Genomic DNA, 20,000 nt, shown 5'->3' with positions numbered 1-20,000 from the left:
ATGCAGTCTCCATACTTTTTATTATCACCCTCATTGTGGTCTGTGGATGTGATTAACAATCTAAGTAAATAAAAAAATGGCATCTGCTAGCATCAGTGAGGCGTGTATCAGCCCTTTTAAGATCTAAACCAAACAGGGCTGTTGCCAAAGTGTTGTCAGTAACTTGAAGCATTAAAGATAACAGGTTAGGGGAAAAACAAAGGTCTTGTCTTAAGCATCAGAAATGTAAACATGTTTTTAACTTTGTGGATTTTGAAGTTTTTGAAGTCTTTTGCATCATGGGATAGCAACTTTCTCCATCTTTAGAGGTAAGCCAAAATTCTGTACTGTTTGCATGATTCTAGAGCCTAGGATTTTTAGGAAAACACGAACTGCAGCCTCAGAGTTATATGATGCAAGTTGCCAGCCCTGCAAAGGCTAGTGGTTCACACAACTATGAATACCTCTGTAAATAATAATAAACACCCAAAAATTAAAGATGCAAAAGGGTTATTTAGGCAAACTCTTTTCAAAATTCCTAGGTTTTACGAGAATAGGACTTTAAGCACAGTTGTTCAATTTTTCGTGCTCTCTGTACGCAACGTTTTTTTTCTCCCCTACTCTTCATGCGTTATTTTCTGTTATTTGGCCAAGCTAGTTATTCTAGAGTTAATACTCCCAAACGACTTAGGCCTGATTTATATTTCTTTTTTGAAATTATGCATCTGTATTTTTCTACCCCGAAATTGAACTGCACAACTGAAATTATCTACTGTGTATCTTTAGTTACGCAGGGCTTTAAAATCAGCTGATTAATTCTCAAAGGTCTGTAGACACCTAACTTACAGCAGTCTTTTGAATGTTTTTATTGTTTTTATCAAATTTCCTTCTATTTAATCATATATTTGGGGATTTGTGATGCACAGAGCAGTAAATATTGGCACACTTTTATCACAAGATCTCTCAGCTACAGCTGCATAATATAAAATCTTTAGATAGACATGAGATTTCTTCCTTTCGAGGGAAAGGCGAGAAACATTACATCATCAACTCTCATTTCGTGTGCTGTTATAGACTGAAGGTCTCCATAAGATCCTGTTCAATACAGGAAATAAATTACTAGACTTTCTTTTTGTTTACCTTCTGCAGTTGGTTTCTCCAGAGGGGGAGATTCAGTAGTGGGGATCTTGGAAACTTGAATTTCATGTTCCACACCCTTTCTTTTTTTTGTTCCTGATGTGGGAAAATCCACAGGCAAGTTTCTGGCTATTTCAGTGCAACAAATCCACTTAAAGACTGTCTCCATTTCTGGAAAATAAACTAAGTGAGAGCATAATTAAAAAAACATGTTCAGTTGGACTACATTAAGCAAAGGACCTCAACCTCTCAATTTGAGCGGCAGAGTGTCTCTTTAAGCTACTCAGGCAGGTTATCTAAAGCAGCAGGTCAGGGTTGCCACTAACTGGATATGTCTGTGTGTGTGTTCATCAGTGGCTGCTGAGTACAGAATGAGTTCCTCTAGAAGAGAGCAAAGCTCTTGGAGAGTGGGTTATGGTCTGAGCATAGAGCAGGTTACTGTGGAGAATGGTGGGCATTAAACTGTTTGTCTATAATCTCTAAGTGTTCTTCCTGAAAATTGTTTCATGCTCTCTAGCTTACTTTTCCTGTTCTAGTGGCTTACACCTTATTACCAGTGTTGAGCAAAAATTACTAATTTTCCCTTAATGATGATCTGTGCTTTCAGACTGAAATTAGGATGACTTCCAGGTTTTTGTTAAGTAAAAAATATATTAAATAGTTTGAAACATTTTCATTATTTTTAAAGTGTATCATATTTTTGTGGGGTTTTTTTTCTTTATTTGTGTATATTGGGGAACTTCATGGCTGCTTGGAAGACTACACATTCTGTGGCTTGTATATGATAGATTGAGTAGTTTCTCCCAATGTTTTGAGGGGAATTGCAAAAGTCCTCATCCTTTGTGTAGTTTACATTTCTGTACTCAATGACTCATAATTTCCAGCATGTTCACAGGCAATTGAAGCTTCAAGGACATTCTCAGTTTTCAATAGTAAATTAACTAATATTAGAAGATATGTTTGATATTAACTGTTTCTCTGTGTTATTGTTTTTATTTAAGAACTTTAAATAATCACTCTTACAAAAAGACATAATATGGCTAAGCTCAAATTAAGAGATATAAAGTCCTCTTGCAATGCTTTGAAACTTAAAATCTCACACAGACATTTCATATCATATGAATCTGTGCCCTAGCTTACTCTGTTCAGCAGTCGTAAACCGTCCTTTCATCTGTCAAGCCTAATTTACAGAAAATGACCAATTTATTTGTTTTGAAGTAGAAAGAAATGGTAAAGTATTTCTTTCATGCACTTTAAGCAAAATATTTGTTTCTAAACAGGAAGCTTTATTCCCATCTCTGATGAAGCAAGAAAATCACACCTCTTCACCTCTCAGATTGGCTCCTTCATATTATTCATGCTAGTCTTTTCTCACTAATTTTATGATTATAATGAGGCAATGGCGTGCTAGTTAGCACAGAATGACCTTTTAATTGAAAAGCTGTAAATTCAGTCTCAGTGGCCAACACTGGCAGAAATTTAAATAAATAATGCTGCGAAGCCCTTACAATGGGCTGGCCTCTTGATCAGGATGCTACCAAAGCCCTGGTCACCTGTCATCTGGCGATGCTTTGTAACTCCTTGCTGTTAACTCTCTGTCTTGTTACAAGTTAGGTTAGCATGAGAAGAACAAAGAGCATGGAGACTTTTATTGGTTAAACAGATGATTTTGCATTTGAATATCTTCAATATCTGATCTAATACTATACTTTATAAAGCAGCCTTTTAGTTACATAAGGCTTATTGTTTAATTTCCAAATCATGATAAAAGTCTGGACAGACTGATGCATGAGTAATTCCTGTTCCTTTGTACAGTTTCTCTTGATCATAGTTTTAATGTTTGTGCATTTATTATTTGAAAACATTAATAACATTGGTTTAATGAGATTTTCTTTCTGACAAGTACTTAAGATTGGTGCCCAGATACTACAATGATAACGTCTTTAAGTGTTGGGCAATATGCATGAATTTTTGTAAGTAACTCTGAGAAATTGTGCCACATTCAGTGTGTCTTAGAGAAACCCAATTTATGAAATTATCCTACCCACACATAAATGAATACCTCTCAGGAACTTGATGTTGGTGCTTGGCACTGTCTCACCAAAGTTCATAGCTAACACTAGCTAATGCTATATTAGTGATAATTAATAAGAATTGGTAGTCTTATATAACATAAAGCAGCTTTATGCTGTCAGTATCATGCATTTTTATCAGGAATACATCACAGAGACAATGGAAATTTTCCATATCCTTTAAAGTTTTGCATTCTGTATATTTGGTTGTTAGACAAATAGAGCAAGCTTTGCTGACTTCATTTTCATTCTTGGCAGCATGTTTTTATCATAAGGCAGATAGTCATTAATTTACAGAATCAACGCTGGGAACAGCTTTTGTGATCTCATATTAAATTTTCGCCTGAATCCGCCCCTTGGCAAAAATTACTCACATCGTTAAAAAATATTTAATTAGGCTGTAGTTTATACCCAGCTCACTGGGGAAATGTTGGAATTAATATGATTTGCATGAATTCTGTTTCTCTTTTTCTGTTAGAGATTAGTTTTGAATTCAGTTCAGAGGGTCGTTGACACTGCCAAGGACTCACAATTGTGAAGGTCAAACAGGTAGCAAATACTTCCCCTGGGTAGCTTCCCTGAAAAGACAGCTCAAAATTGCTTTTAATTATGGGTTACCTAAAAGGCCACTTGCTGTTTTTATTTTTCCACAATCTCTCAAATATTATATGGCTGGAACTTCTAGGTAGACCACATCAGTTCAAATATAAACTAACATAAGTCGTGTTTTCACTTCTTTATCTTTTCATAAAAATGTATAGCCTATAAACCCCCAAACAGAGTGCACACAAACAGGCATACCTATGTGTATGTCTGTGTTTAAAACATTACTTTGGGGTTTTTTTCCCTCTACTGCAGTAGGGGGAACCCAGAAACCCCTTTCTTTTCTCCTAAGGTTTGTAGGGGGAAAAAAAAGAATATTTTGGAGGAAAAAAAATTTTCCTTCATAGCAATGCATCCACTGTCTTAATCATCCTTCACAAGATAAGGTACAATGTTTAGTTATGCATTCTCTTGTTTATGATTTCAAGGGTTAGAAAAACCCTGGGGATCCACAATCCCATGCTTTTTAAAAAGAGAATTTAATGGAAACTTTAATTAATAATCTAATCAATCAATTAATCTCTGTTACATAAGTGTTGAAATCTGGTTCTCCTTCACAGCTCTATCTGTGCAGGGAGAAATGACTGCCCACTTATCAGGATGATGGGGAACCATTACAGACACAAAGAAAATGTGAAACTGTAATAGTTTTGTGACCTGACACAGATAATATGCTAAGAACGTACTCTTGGATTTAGGGCAGATCACAAGATGTCAGTATGGTGAGCTGTTGTGCAGTTCATTTCAGAAGTTTTGGTTTTTTCTTAAGAGTATGAGAATATAAGTTAGGAATTAATCTGTTTGCTGTGTGGAAGCCCTGGCAATTACGATGTATTAGTAGTCAAAAAATCCTGTTAAATAGTGAGCATTAGGTAGTGCTGACTTTTACCTTGAGTTCAGGAAATGTAAACCATCTGCTTTATGACATATGTGCAGACCACACCATGCTGTTGACTAGCTAAATGCTGATAAATAAATATTTATATATCAAGTGATTTATATAGGGCTTCTATCAGTACTGCAAAGGTGAGAGTCTGTTTGACCCTCATTCCTAGTACTGTGAGTCAATCCAAACTCTCTGGAGCCTGGAACCATGCCAGAGGTGCCTGCAGTACTGAGGGCAATTTAATTGATAACAATGCAGATGATTCTTTCATGCTCAAACCCATCTCCAAAGCAGACTCTGTGTATATGTGTCTGTATGCTTCCAAACGCTTTAAAAAATCCATTAAAAGAGTCTTATGTGTAGGGAAGAGAATTAAATCATACATAGGAATGCACAGGTGTTGTACAACTTCTGTCATCAAGCTTCTACTTTCTTATGAAAAATCAGTTCAATGTGTAAAAATACTTACACGAGAATTTAGTGAAAAGCATTTTGCAGAGAAGTATAAAAATGTAAACCAACTTTGAAAAAGAAAATAGAAAATTTGTATATCCCTAGCAATATATTTAATCTCTTGTGATGCCTTTTCCTGGTCTTAAAATCAAGAGTCATACACGGTTAGAAGGGGAAAAGGGATTTTACCTTGGTATTTATTTTAAGGATCCTTAGGTGTACACGTCCAGGTCGTATGCATCGAGATGCACGCCGCTGAGTCTATATCCCCAACATCGGGTATAACATTATAGGTTTTTCTAATTAGCATATCTATCAAAGATTCTCCAATGACAGGCTCAAGTGAGCCCCCCTCCCCAAGGAACCTTCCCCTGGATGGTTCTATCTTGGTTTACAGAATGTGTTCTGGAGAGGACCTTGGGGTCTGGGACACGCTGATCCCTAGCTATGAAGCTTCTAAAATGTTTAGTCTCTTAGCTTGGACAAAAAGTCCAAGAATGTAGGCAAAAAGCACCAGGAATACAGAAGTTGCAAAAAGGTACAACAGGGGTATAAAAGAAAATGCAAAAATCTTCATGGCATCATTTGGGCTATATACCATGTACTGCAGTCAATGCAATCTGTACATCTAAACTCCTATAAAGTCTGAAATGCAAGAATTTTATTACATTTTGAGTAGGGACTGTAGACATAGGAAAATATTGTTTATGGCAATTTTTGGACTGCAAAAGTCTAATTGGATATTTACATCAAGATCTCATTTAGCTCCCTTTAGTTCTTTCCTATGGTAATAGAAAATGCAAGAAACAAAATGTCATACTGAACTATCATTGAACCTAATTCCCTTTCTCTTACATTCAGTGATTTACCATTTCTTTAAAGCAGTATATTTTTCCTTTTATCTTTGGCATATTCATTTTCCATCCTTTCCCGAGATGCAAATCCTGATGGCTTGAAATTACACTCTTTTTGGCAAGGAAAGGCCACAGCTTTATTTGCAGCACAAATTGGTCCAAATACACTAGTATTAATTGTGCACACTATATACAAAAATAATAGCTTACATTGCCAGCAGGCAGACTTTCCAGTCAGTGATTATAATACTCTTTTCCAACTGAAGAGTTTTGAATATTCTTGCCTGTCAGTGAAAAACTGACCATTCCAATCCACAAAAGTGGCATTGCTGTAAAAAAGGCAACCCAGAATTTCTCACTCGAAATTGTAGCAACTGAAAAAAATCAGTTATAGTCATATGCCTGCATCCTTATGCTATCCTTCTGCTCTTTTACCTTTTTCTCCCTTCTGTTCCTCACATAAGCCTCACTATCCCTTGTCATATCCAGGGACCATTAGTCCATAAATACACCACTCTGGCTGCGTCTGATTTAAAACACACATATTACACACCCATGTATGATTTAAAACAACTTACAATAAAATGCTATCATCACGCTGAATAGAGGCTTAGGAAGTGCCAGTCAAGAGTACAAGGTGCCATGTTGTAGTACACCATCTGGATTCCAGCAGCAAGGCAGCACCATACAGTTTTCCAAGCAGATGTTAAAAGCACGGCTACAAAAAATCTGAGGTTTAAGACACTGTCATACCTAAAATATGACAAGCCATTTGTAATGTCATTCTGTTCTTGTTTCTGCAGTTTGGATAAGTGACAGTTCCATGGATAGCAGAGACTACTGTTGACATGTTCAACTAGAGCAGTGGTTACACCCAGGAAAAGGGTCTTGGAGTCAGTCTGAAATTGTCAACTGAATGTGCAAAAGCAGCCCAAATGTCGAGCATTATCAGAAAGGATATTGAGGATATCATGAACATAAAATGCAATCAAGGACTGACAATATTTCTTTGCCAAGGCAGCTACAAAGAGAAGTGTTGGAGAATTTCTTATTTATTGGTATGTTAGGTACCTAGAGCCTTTCCCTCCCATGTGATTGTTATAGGACTGCATGGTGATGGCTAGCAAGACATACCAGTTCTTAAACATTCCCAGATCTGGCTAGCCTTAGCCAGAAACATAACATCTGAATCCTGCCAATCGCAAAAGCCTCTCTTGCTCTTTTTCTCTTCTTCCTCTCTTTGTTTTATGTTCCTCTATGATACCCATGGAATCAACTGCATATTCAGAATGGGAGCAGTACAAGATAGACTCTGGACACTGATAGAGCCTGTGTGCTGGCAGAACAGCAGGACTGCTCAAAGAAGCAACAAAAAGACCCTCCCTGTGATTTGCTGTGTAAGACAGATGCTGACATGCATTAGCTGGGGGAGATGAATAAAAATTAAAACAAGGGAACCATTTAATATAAAAAATACAAAAAAATATAATGAATAAGAGAAAGGGAAAAGCCCAAAAATATATGCTTACTTGTTAAAAATGCTTGAAAGTAGGGACCATATTTTATGTATTTTACTCTACAGTGGAATCCCAACAGTGACTTGGTCACAGATGTTTTAAACACACAAACAACTTTAGCTGGATATATTTATAGGAAAAACTGTTTTCAAAACTAAGGTTAGTTGTCATATACCTCACAAGATAAAGATTGCTCAGTGTCTAATATAGTTTCCTGTTTAACTGATTTTTAGTTAATAGGTATTGTGAGTGATGCGGGAGGGAGAACTGAACTTCATGTGTTGGCCTCATCATCTTGTTGCCATCTGCTGTTGCTCCACTCCTTACATGTATCCTTGAAAAGGCAAGGAACTCTTCTGTTCTAAATAGTGAGTTTCATTACTAAATTAATTAAATGACAGAGAAATCATGTGAGTAAATGTTCACAGTCACTTAAACCCATTAAAACGAATGCAGTGTCTAGCTGTAAGTTCAGCTAAAAAACATACTTGATCACTTGCAATAGATACAGGCACTCAGGAAGCAGTAAAGTCTAAGCAGAGCATTCAAAAAGACAGTGGTACAAGGATCTTCAATTAACACATACAGCTTTATGCAATTATTAGCTGTGGAAAGAATTCCACAGTGTGAAGAACTGGAATTATTTTCCTGAGGTAGGAAAGATATATATTTTCACTAAATATCTGAGTAACATGGCCAAGGTGTAGCTAGTGACTCAGTTTACAGATATCTATATCTTTTGCTATTCTTCCTTTATTGGACTTATTCTCTGCATTATATTTGTCATTCTCCCTCAGAAGCTCCACTTCCTTTTTTGGTTTTTACATTTCTCAGTGGTCATCTCTCTGATTTCTCCCTCTCTATCTCCTCTATTAGCTCTTAGTTTCCCCTCTGTTCTGCTGAAGTTTCTCATTCAAAATTGGTAATTTTTAACAATTGCTTCTCATGTCTGCCAAAAATTTCCATTGGCCTCTATAATTTTGAGTCTCAGATTGTTTTTTCCTGCTTCTGTCAGTATTGTCATTCTTACTGACCCTTTCAGTTGTATTTCAAACACCTCCCTTATTTCTTGCCCATATCTCAGTATAAGCAGAAGTGAACTTTTGGCCTACTGTTTCATAACATGTATTAGGTGTTGTAACATTTAAGACACAAAAAATGTCACTGAGCTCTAAAGGTGTCTTTTGTCTTCAGAACATGTGGCTCTTTGCAGTCCGTATGCATCTCTCAGGCTGCAGAATCTTCTCCCTTCTGTCTGCTCTTCAGTAGTGCCAAATACTGCAAAAGTACATCTATACATACATTTTAACCATTCTTCTTTCCTTCTCACAACTTAAAATTGACTGTCATCCCATTATCCAGATTAACTATCATGTTTTCCTCTCCATGCCTTCCATAACATGATCTATACAAAACCATCCAAAATGTGTCAATTCACCTGTATCCTTTTCTTAATCACTTGGTTATCTGCATTGCTGTAATCTTCCCCTCTTGATCCAACCTCAGTCTCACTTTTTGCTTCAGTCTGAGTAAATTGTGACTCTTACGCTTTTCCCTTACAAGCCTGTAAGGATCCCTGCATTTTTATTTTTCTGACAACTCTGCTTCACTTCTCTCAGATTGTAATCTCTCAGATTGCCTCAATTTCCTTTACTGATTTTGGCTTTCTGGTGCTTCTCATGCTGCCTTCAGTTCTTGGCAGAAGCCTGTACATCTCATTTGTTAACTCTAGCATACCTTACTCTTTTTTTTTCAGACTGTTTCTCTCCTACATTAAAATACAAATGTATACAATAGTCTTCCACTCAAAAAGTTCTTTCTTTTTCTTGAATACTGGGAATTTGTTTTTCTTCCCTGGATTCAGTTATATCTTCAATACTAAGACTCCTTTTTACTGTATCATTTATTGTATGTGCAGCATTGCATAAATTATTAATAAATAAATCCAAAATTTTAAGAGGACATATTTGGAGAAAAAACAGGATGAAAAGAACATAGTAGTGTACTTTGTCGAAATACAATGTCATCCTACAAATTCTATATAAATTTTCCTTTTCTTGTTAAAAAAGAGAAAACCTACGTAGGTGTGTGCTGGTTTTGAAAATACAGCTTTATCAAATCCACAGACCATGTTTGAGAGAGTTTAGATGGGAAGTTTAGAAGTCTGTGACAGGACAGTAATCTTCTATTGCTTTCTTGTAAGTCAAAGAAATAGATTCCTATGAATGTGAATGTTTAACAAACAAGGAAATGTTGAATGAAGCTAGAATATAAATCCTTTTAAATTGGTATGTTTATTTCAGTAAAATTTGACAAAATCTCTCATTTGGAGGGCAGTGCAAGCAATATATACTTGAACAAATTTTATGCAGCATGAAGATGTGTTGTGGGTTAGTTCTAAAGAACATGCACCTCTAAAGGTCTTCACAATATTTCGAGCATTTGTTCTTTTTTTTCTCTTAACATGCCCGAAATGGAAATTCATCTGTGAATTTTTATTCATGTTTTCACAGGAGCACATTTGCATGCCCTAGAAAAGAATCAATATTATGAATGAGAACTCTCCCCAAAAGTCTTTAATTATATGTCTGTGTATCAATATGTAATACTTTATGTTTCCCCAGATTTTTTCTTCTTTTAGCTGACACAGGCAGACTTTGAAAGGAGTAAAATCAGCAATGTAACAATGAAATGCATACAAACTTGCTAAATGTGATGGCAAAATAAAAATCTTCAGTCAGTATGATCAGTTAAAAAAAAAAAAAAGATAGCCAGCAAACTGTCTATCATGTGATGAAATTTGACAGTAGGGATTATGGCTTTGATGGACCAGAACAGCTAATAGAAGAAGCTGACATTTTTGAAACCCTGCTAATTAAGGGTTCCTTCCTTAATATTAAAATAAAGTCTTTGTCTGGGTTTTATGGTTGGAGAATCAGGTGTTTTCATTAATATATGCCAGTCAGTCTTAATAAGCTTGGAGGGCAGAGGAAGTTATTATTGAGTGACCTTCTACAAAATAAGCATGTTGCTAAGGGCTCTAACCCTGCCCTGTTCAGACTGATGAATCTCATTTCCAATGCAAAAGCTTCACAAGAAATCCAAGTATTCTCTGTGCAATCACAGAAAATAATCCTTGTGTCTCTTGTAATGTCCAGAATTGCCACTTACTATACTACTACTGTACAATGAATATTACAATACATATTATTTTTCTAACACAATTGTCTACATTTCTGAATTGCCAAGAATAGAAAAACTTATTGTCCAGACACTTGTATTGAAAAGTCAGCTCATTTTAATACTTCTCAAATAGTCATCTACCCTGTTCATGAATTATAATGCCCAGAATACATCTGACAATACTAGCTTTGAAAAAGAGATATGTCTGTGTTATTACATATTCATTTTCAAATAGATTTTGAACAGATTTTAAACCATTCATTGAAATTCATTGAAATGATAAATTCACAGTTGGATTTTGATTGACTCTTAATCTAATTTCACATTTGATAAGTTTTCATCTTTTTTTTTGTAGTAATTTTGATTTTATGTAGATATTTCAAGCTAAGTGAAAGGGCGTGGTAAGTTACTAGGAGTCACCATATATTTGCTGATAGAATTTAGAAAATGAGATATGGAACAAGATTAATTAAGTGAAGCATTGTAACTATCAGAGATGTGCCTCACACCAATTTTGTGTGGACTGGGCCATTTCTAACACCCTGAGACTTACTGCAGATATTTAATAATGCTTTGTTGCTTTTAGCTTTCCTTGGTTTTCTCTCACTAGGTCAAGTCAGTTCTCTAAATGGTCTGTGAGATACTGCACATATAATAGAGTGGATAATGGATGAAATTTGAGCAACACATCCAGTTTGCTGACACTATGCTAATAAAATAACATGGCTGCCAAGTAGAAATGTCAGAGTTGGGAGAATATACATGCTCCCAGGTCATTGTGTGAATCTCTAAAAGTTGAGCATTTAATAGGAAGCAGTCAACTGCATCATATTTGCAGTTCTCCATTCTTTAACTGATGGCACAGAAGATGGTTCTACTGTTTTCTTATCCAACCAAACCGAGCTATAGCAATATTTAAAGTACTTTATAAAACCTATTCCAAAAGTTTGGAATTCCAGGTTTGTTTTTTTCTTTATTTACGTTGATGACTGGGCTAAATCCTAAACTGGCTTCAGAACTCAAATACTTCAACGGAAGTGGATATCCATAGTCTTGGATAATTCTTACTCTTTATTGTTACATACATAAATACATTGTAAACCAGTGAGACAGTTCAAACCAGAATGCTAGAAAAGACAAAACTCAGGCCCATGTATTTAATTTCTGTCTAGATATTTTCTTCCCAGGGCATTCTGATACATCATTACATGAAAATAAAATATAAATAATTAATGCCCTGCAAAATCTATCCCATTATGAAGACCCACTATCCACTGTGATGTTTGAGTCATTTCTGAATGCCCAATAGATGGGCATTTGAATACGATTAGTCCAGTTAGTCTACAGACTGCTTAGAATATGAAAGGCTCTCTGTATTTTGTTCCATTAAAGTCAAAGCCATCTATGCACCTTGGACTATCTGTATCTCTACTTGATTTATGTATTTTAAGTTTGGGATTTTGGGCTACCTTACCCCTTGAGCACTTTTTTTTTTTTGCTTCATATTTAACCTTAATCCTATTCAATTTGGAAAAGTAGTAAGTGCAACATTTTTCTTAGAATGCATAAAACTGATCAAATTAAAATCCCCACAGGTTTGTGGGTGGGGATGTTTGTTTAGTGGTGGCTTTTTGTTTGGGGTTTTTGGTTTGCTTTGATTTTTTGAGGGAAATTTGTGGCTGTGACTGGTGGAGGTCAAAGAGGCAGCTGAAGTCTGATCAGTGATCTCTACTCTGTCTCCAGTGGACAGATATGACCAATAGAGGGAAGAGAGTCCATATAGTACTTATTAACATCTCACTGGCAGCTGCAAACCACAGGAACAAAACATTAGATCTACCCTAGGAATGCCTCTTTCAGGTATAGTGTTGGGGTACCTGAAATGCTGCTACTCTGTAGCCATTTTTGTCCTTTTAGTATTTGAATAAATGCAAAAAACCCACTTTCTCACTGCATACAGTAGTTTAGAATTCCAACACTTACTGCTAAAAAGTCTGATTGAAAGCTGCTGATTTCTGATAATAAAACTTTTGTAGACATCAATATATGTAAGAACTAACCCTCAGAGAAATATTCTGTTCTCATCCTTGTTGGCATTGTGTTGCTAAATAGTATGATGAGAGCTTTCTTACAGTCTCAGCAGTATTTCATGCGGTACCTGCTGTCACTCACCTAAGAGCCAATATCAGCGTGCTCATTCACCAAAAAAGTAAGAGTAAAGCGGAAATGGTACCTTTATGCAGAAATCGATATTCATAAATAAAACAGCCAATGTCACTGTACTCAAATACTGTAAATGCTATATTTTTTACTGTAAATGTAATTGAATCAAGGTCACTCATTTTGCTTCTGGAAAACAAATAGAGTACTAAGCTAGATTTACGCCTTCTTCAGGAATAATGGATTTTTGTGCAGGAGGAAGGAAATTTATTCCACATCAGAAGCTAACAGGTGATTTCCACTACCAAATATTGTGACTGTAGCTGAGGACAAGAGACATGATGAGGAAAGGATGCTCCAGGATCACTGACTGCTGACAATGGGCTAATACTGTAGTAAGTCTGGTATCAAGTTTGAAATCTGCTGTAATATCAGCGTGTCTTGACAAAGTGAAGTGCCAAATCATTAAATCTTAATGTCAATTGTTATGATGTAATGTTAATGTTGTTATTAGAAGGAGTGGCATAGTGAGGCTCATCCTTAATAGTGCAAGGATACAGGATAGCCAGAGGGCACCCCAATATGCTGAATCATCTGTCTCCATTCCATTAGTTATGTAGATGTACAAGTACTCACAGAAAGGAATGTTTCAGACCCAGGACAGATGTAGACCAATTGAAAGGTTTAAAAAGACACAACCCAACATATTTATGCAATATGCTGTGCTTAGGATCTCGATCTGTGGCTAATGGCTGATTGAGCATAGAAGGAAGAGCACAAAAGCAGCTGGGAAGACACCAAAACTATCAGCATGTCCCATTCCACCAACACACTTGTGAATCCTGAAATAATCTGACCGTGGAAGGCATTGCACTAAGCAATCAATATGACTAATCACTTTAAAGGGGAAGGCATTTATTTGGAGACAGTATCTGTCTGCACCATGTATAACTCTTGCCTTTCTCTGCAGCTTCATGCTTTGCTTTTCTATGTGCTCCTATTTTCCTGTCTTCCTCACAGTTTATAAAACAGAAGCTAAATATCTTGCCGGCTATGTTTTGCTCTCACCTTTCAGCTCTTACATCTGAATGTAGTAATGTAAAGCTTTTGTATCTTTCAAACCTGGAATGACCTCCAATTCTGAGTAGTAATAAAAACAGATGGAATTTTCCAGAGGGACACAAAAAGAGACTAAAAGAAAGAGAATTTGAGATGTAAGTAGAGAAGACCTATGAATGCCTTGAGAAAGAGATGGGTTGGCTTGAAACACAACAAGAATAATCATTTAAAAAAAAGAAGGTTCTGGGGATATTTTCCACAGTGTCTAAGGAAAAATGAATGAGAAATCTCTTTCCCGAAGAAATGGTAGAAGCTTTTCTTCTGTTACTCAATTTTGTAAAATGCAAATATGTTTTTCACATAGTTTGAGAAATTTGTGAAATTTGATCTTTTAGCCCATACCCCAATTTCCTACAACATACCTGATCAAATCCATTCTGATATGCTCTTAAAGGCAAAACTATAGAAGTATCTAACTTAATTTAGAGGCTTCCTCCCACAACACCATGGTCTTGCTCAGGATTTAGACTGCAAGTTTCTTAGAACATTGGATGGGCTCCCTTTCCAGCCTGGCACAGGGTCACAGAGACTTGTACAAAGACCTTTAAGTCCTTCATTTTTAGGTTATAGAACATTACAAAGAGCTGCCATGGGCAATCTCTGTACAAGATGAAGAGAAAATAAAACCAAAGGTATGAGAGAAGATGGGAGTTGAGTTGAGCAAAAGCAGGTGTCCAAAGAAATCTGTTTAATACCCAGTGCTAGTGTTAGCTGCCTTGCATATACTTGCTCCTGACAGACTAGGTGCCACTTGACAACAGCTGCAGAAGGCTACAAGCCCCCACCCTGTCCCAAAAGGAAAACTCTCTAGCTGATAACTGCCTAACATAAAGGTATTAAGGATTTTATATCCGTGGCAATATTTTCCAAAGAGCTGTCTCAGGCTGAGCATCCAGAATCAAAGGCTGCTTTTGAAAAGTTGACCCTGGCCTTTGGGGAGACACTGCAAAGACTTTTCTCGTTTCCTGAAAGGGTAATTTGAATCTCATTCTATAGTCCCACATTGGACTAGATTGAAAGTGCCTCTACTGATGTCAGCAGTTTAATGAAAATTTCTGTAATTTCATGGGGTTTTTTTTTTTTGGTAACCTATGCTAAATGAGTTACATACTGCTGTGTGTATATACATGTGTGAACAGTAATTGAAAGTCTTTTTTATTCTATCCAGTTTGGTATTGAAGATAAGTATTTCTTTCTCCTCTTTCTACTAGCATATACAAAACTTTATTCAGAAGATTTTTCAGGTTCTATGTCTGTCCTTGAGATACATGAATTAAAATTGAAAGTAAGATGGATTGGGAAAGAGCATAGCATTTCTGTCCAAGCAGTTCAATATCCAGTAGTACTGTGATCTGTAAAAGTTATGAAGAGGGAGGTATCATACCCATTAGTCCAGGGGAAAACCAATTCTAATGTTGATACCACATTACATTTTATTTCACTTTCTTCTTGGTGTATTATTTTATAAATTGTAGTACAGTGTGATGATATTCATATTGTGTTTCATATTTCATCTCTAATCTTTCTTGGGTAACGTGAAGCTCAGTATCTAGAGAAACATGAAATAACAAGAAAATTAATAATTTAAATGCTTATTTAACTATCTGCAATTTGGTGTGTTAATCCTAATATAGAAAATTCATTATGGCATAGATATATTACTGCTTTTTCTATTACTGAGCTATTTGTAACCATATTTCACCTTAGAAAGTATTTAATTAATCACTCCTTAATCAGTAAGGAGTTTTCAGTGCGCTGTCCATTTCCACAACCTCAAAGTACTGTTTAATCCATTTGATCAAATGAGATTTACTGTAGCACTTGCTTTTGTTGTGGCAATAATACCACAGTTAGACAGTATTGCTCAGTAAGGAAGAGTCGGTTATTGATATGTCTTGGAAAATGAAAATTCTTCCTTGTTTCCCAGGAATCACATCCTCCAGAATGATGTGATGATTCTGATTTAGAAAAGTCACCTGAACTTCAAAATAGTTTTGCTATTCACCAAACTGTGAAGTTGCCAAATATGAAGTGCCAATATCTTAGATGTTTTTATAACTTCCAGGATTTTATGGCATAACAGTGATTTCTTTAAAATATTAAGTCCTCTGAGATTTTTGGAAATGTCTTTAAAAAAATATGCTGTAAAAGAAAAGAAAAAAATTTGCTAACCCATTTTTCTGCTAAAGAATCTTCAGTTTCCTGTGGCTGTAAGCAGATACAGAGGTTCACACTCTATAGTCACTTCATTAGTAACAATCTGCAGCAATTCTTTTGAAGTCAGTACAGTTAACCAGCTGTAAAACTAATGTTACTGAAATAAAATCCAGACCTACAACTGCCGTACTTTCCACCATGTATCGCACTCATTTCTTATGCTTCTTTCAGATTCTCACTATTGTTCATAGTAAAACAATAGCATCTCAGATACTGCAGTGGTAACCACAGGTAAATTTATGTTCTTTATAGTGGTGTCCACTGTGACTGAAGAATAGCAAATGCAGTCAGCATGCACGACTCCTCTTTCTCAGAGGCACGCATGGCATGAATACAGCTAGAGACCTTCGGCAGCTAGCAGAATACCCATTCCTCCAGAGCACATTGCATGCATCCTATACATGTTCAGTTCAGTTAGAAAAGAATGTTTTTTCTACCAATCGGGGCAGTGTATGAAAATAATTCCATCTCTCCGTGCTGCATGCATCATGATTATGGATGTGCTGAAGCACCAATAATCAATCTCAGTTAACTGAAGAACGTTGTCACTTGCTGCTCTTAGTCATGCAAAGTGTTGTACAGAGAAGCAGAAGCAATACAGCTTGATTTTCATGGAGGTATTATTGTACATGAGGTACTGAGAGGTTGTACATTGTGATAGGAGCACAAGCTGCTCAGCACTGTGCATTTTGCCGTGTTTTTATAAATGCTTATGGAAGTGAAGTATAAGCTGTGCGGCTACACTGCCAGCTGGAGTACCTTGGGCTTTTCTCCCACTTTCACCCGTATGAGCAACTTGCAGAGGTGGCATTATCAGACACATTTTTTACTCCCAATGAACTATTTTCTTTCTGGGGAGATTAGTTTAAAATGATCCGTTGCATATGCTATAAAATTTACTTCTCTGTTAGTGGTAAGTGGCAGCTGGCAGCTGGCAACAGAACAGTTCAAAGGTGCATGAGATCATCCATATTAAACAAAACAACCAAACATTCATTTGCATCCCATTTACCTTGAGGAAAGTTCAGCACAGGTTTAACAGCAGACACATACTTAGTGTTGTGTTGGGCTGTAAGGCCCTGAAAAGGCTGCTCTCCCAGCACCAAATGGAAGCCTAAAACTCAGCAGGTGCCACTGAATTAGTTTCTTGTAAGAAAAAGAAGTTAATTTGAAGGGTGAAAATCCTAAATGCACCATGTGACAAAGATTTTGTTACATTCAGAGCTGTAAATCTGAAGAAGAGCAAATTGACTGATGAGAAGACCCAACCTGTGCAATTATATAGAATCTTCTGAAAGTCTAGTATGTCCTTTTAGTCTGTATTTTTTAGGCTACAGGCTGAAATGAAGCACACTATTAAACTGCTACTTCTGGTTAGTAGGTTGTTCATGGTTTCTCTCTATTTTTGTCATCTGAGGTTGAAATTATTTTCTTAGGGATTTCTGTTGTTATTGCCACACTAGTCCATAGTATAACTAGGTCATAGTATAATTTTGAATGTTCTTGATTTCAGCTAAAGATTGGAAGTAAGAATAAATTAGATCATCACTCTTCTTATAACCTTATGCAGAGAAGAGAAATATAATTGCTTTCTTTTTGATCTTTCATGTTCACAGCGCTGGTGTAGTTAACCTGTCCATAACCTGACAACATACAGATTTATTTGCAATATCTTGTAACAATAATGAATTGATGAATAATGATAATGTTATTCAGGAAAAAAAAAATCCTCTTCTTTTGTTTATTTTAAATACCTAATAGAATGTATGTAAAATTCCAAATTGAACATCTAGAATTCTGTTTGCATGGGCTCAGTAACAGTGGGCATGAACCTTGCCATTGCTTCTTATGACATACTGGTAATAGATAGTATGCTGGAATTTCCCTTACTTTCCTTCACCATTAGCTTCTCAGATCAGAGTCTCTTGCTTGTTTCCTGAAGACAAGGAAAGAAAGCCAAGGTCTGTGTCTGATAAATGCCCTGCCCTATAAAGTCCATAATTTTCTGTGTTTCTTCTATTAGAGCAGTTTATTCCTGTGCATGTGCTTTCTCATTTCACTTCTGTCCAGGCTGTCCTTGAACCACAGCTGTTTTCTGGGGAGGTGGGAGCAAGCAGATGTGGAGTGGAGAGGACTGAAGCAAAACTCTGGTTGTCATGGTGCCTTTCCTGCCTCAAACATTTTGTGTTAATCATTTTATAAGTAGCATGTTCTGGGGTAGTTTGTCTTGTTTCCATTCACTATGGGATCTGTGATTACTTCTACTGAAATGAGTACTTAGACTTCATAGTTTAATGCAGTTAATAATATAATTGTGGACTGAAAGCTATATTGAAGAATTTCAAAGAGGAATTGTGACTGAAATACAGTAGTGAAAAGCTGACAGATAGAGTTTATCAAAGTGTTGCAGTTTACCTTCATACAGAAGGAGAGTGGCTGTTTTCATATTCACTAATCCCCAAATAACCACCAAGAAATATTAAAATACACATTCTATTAGTTTCATTTAATTTCTTAATTGCTCAAATTCAGTTTACCAATTTATTGCTGTGTGAAATGCTTAGAGGCGATGCGTACATTAAAGGGATTATTTACATGTAATCCCTCCCTCCCAAAGGATACAAACTGATCATTTATGAATCCTGATTTACACTCTGTAACAATACCAGATGAATGAAATAGTTACTGCAGATTGATGTAACTCCTGAAAGTGCAATACTGCATGGAGTATGATTTAGTACTAAAACTGAAGCATCTTGTTTTCACTGATGATTTTTGTAAAGGTGTGTGAATTTAGAATGAACCAAACTAAAACTACTTGCTGCAATTGAACTATTTCTTTTCTGAGAATATGTGCAATCAAGACATTAACTTTAACCTTGGGGAAAAGTCTATTTTAAAATGTAGCCCATGTTCTATTTGGGATGTAGATTATTTTCGGCTAGGGTTATGATTTTACAGGAAAGAGATTTATAATTAGTTTTAATGTAATTGGCAGGGATTTGCCGTTGAGATGCAGCCTTGCAGCTTGTTCCCTGCCTGTGGATATCACTGTTGGTATCTGCCAGCCAGAAGCTGTGAAAACAAGATGTAAAAAGAGAAAGGAGAAATCAGAAACCTTAACCACAGTTAACCAAAAGGAGTAAATTTTGAAAAGTCTTTAAGTACATTAGATAAAAGGAAATGTCTTTAACCTGCAGTCTACTCATTACACACCTTTGCAGAATGATAAAAATCACCTGCAGTTTAAAAGAGGTATTTGCTTATCCTGTCAGTGTTATCCCCACCCCTTCTCTTTGGCCAGACGTAACCTGTTGTATTAGAAATGCACTCATTCTGAAAGTATGACCTTCTGTGCCAGCAGTGAGTAACACTGGGACTTAAGAGAATCTGCCAAAGCCATAGTCTCTAGCTTAAAAATCAAACACCTGAAACCTGAAATACTCTGTCTCCATTGCTTAAGATTACTCTGCATTTCACCTGGTTTAGAATTTCTTCTCATTCTTTAGTGAGGGATTTCTATGTGTTTGTGTTTTACTTTCATTTCCCCACAGATTGTGGTCTCTGTAGGCTGGCAAATACAAAATAATTAGATGCTTAAAGAGATGCATATTGTCTGTGTTCTTAGATTGAGATGGAATAAGCTGACACTCGCAAAAGAAAACAAACAGTTTGCCAGTCCACACCCTCCCTGACCTTTCTTATAGCTTGCATTCTTTTATGATTATTGAGCTAATGAACTTTATTGATGAAAAATTACTTATGTGCGTATATTTTTACATTCTGTGGCATAGCCTTAAAAAAATACATTGTCTACCCA

The 20,000-nt window shown here is 36.2% G+C and overlaps 1 protein-coding gene across 5 annotated transcripts in view; it reads left to right on the top strand.

The window, feature by feature from the left end:
- NPAS3 (neuronal PAS domain protein 3) overlaps positions 1-20,000 on the top strand; it is a 603,067-nt gene that overhangs the window by 484,237 nt on the left and 98,830 nt on the right. The gene's annotated exons all lie outside the window — the stretch shown is intronic.

The sequence above is a fragment of the Corvus moneduloides genome, chromosome 6 (assembly GCF_009650955.1).
Source record: "Corvus moneduloides isolate bCorMon1 chromosome 6, bCorMon1.pri, whole genome shotgun sequence".
NCBI classification, from domain to species: domain Eukaryota; kingdom Metazoa; phylum Chordata; class Aves; order Passeriformes; family Corvidae; genus Corvus; species Corvus moneduloides.
The sequence above is the reverse complement of the archived record's forward strand: the minus strand, read 5'-3'. Positions and strand labels throughout refer to the sequence as shown.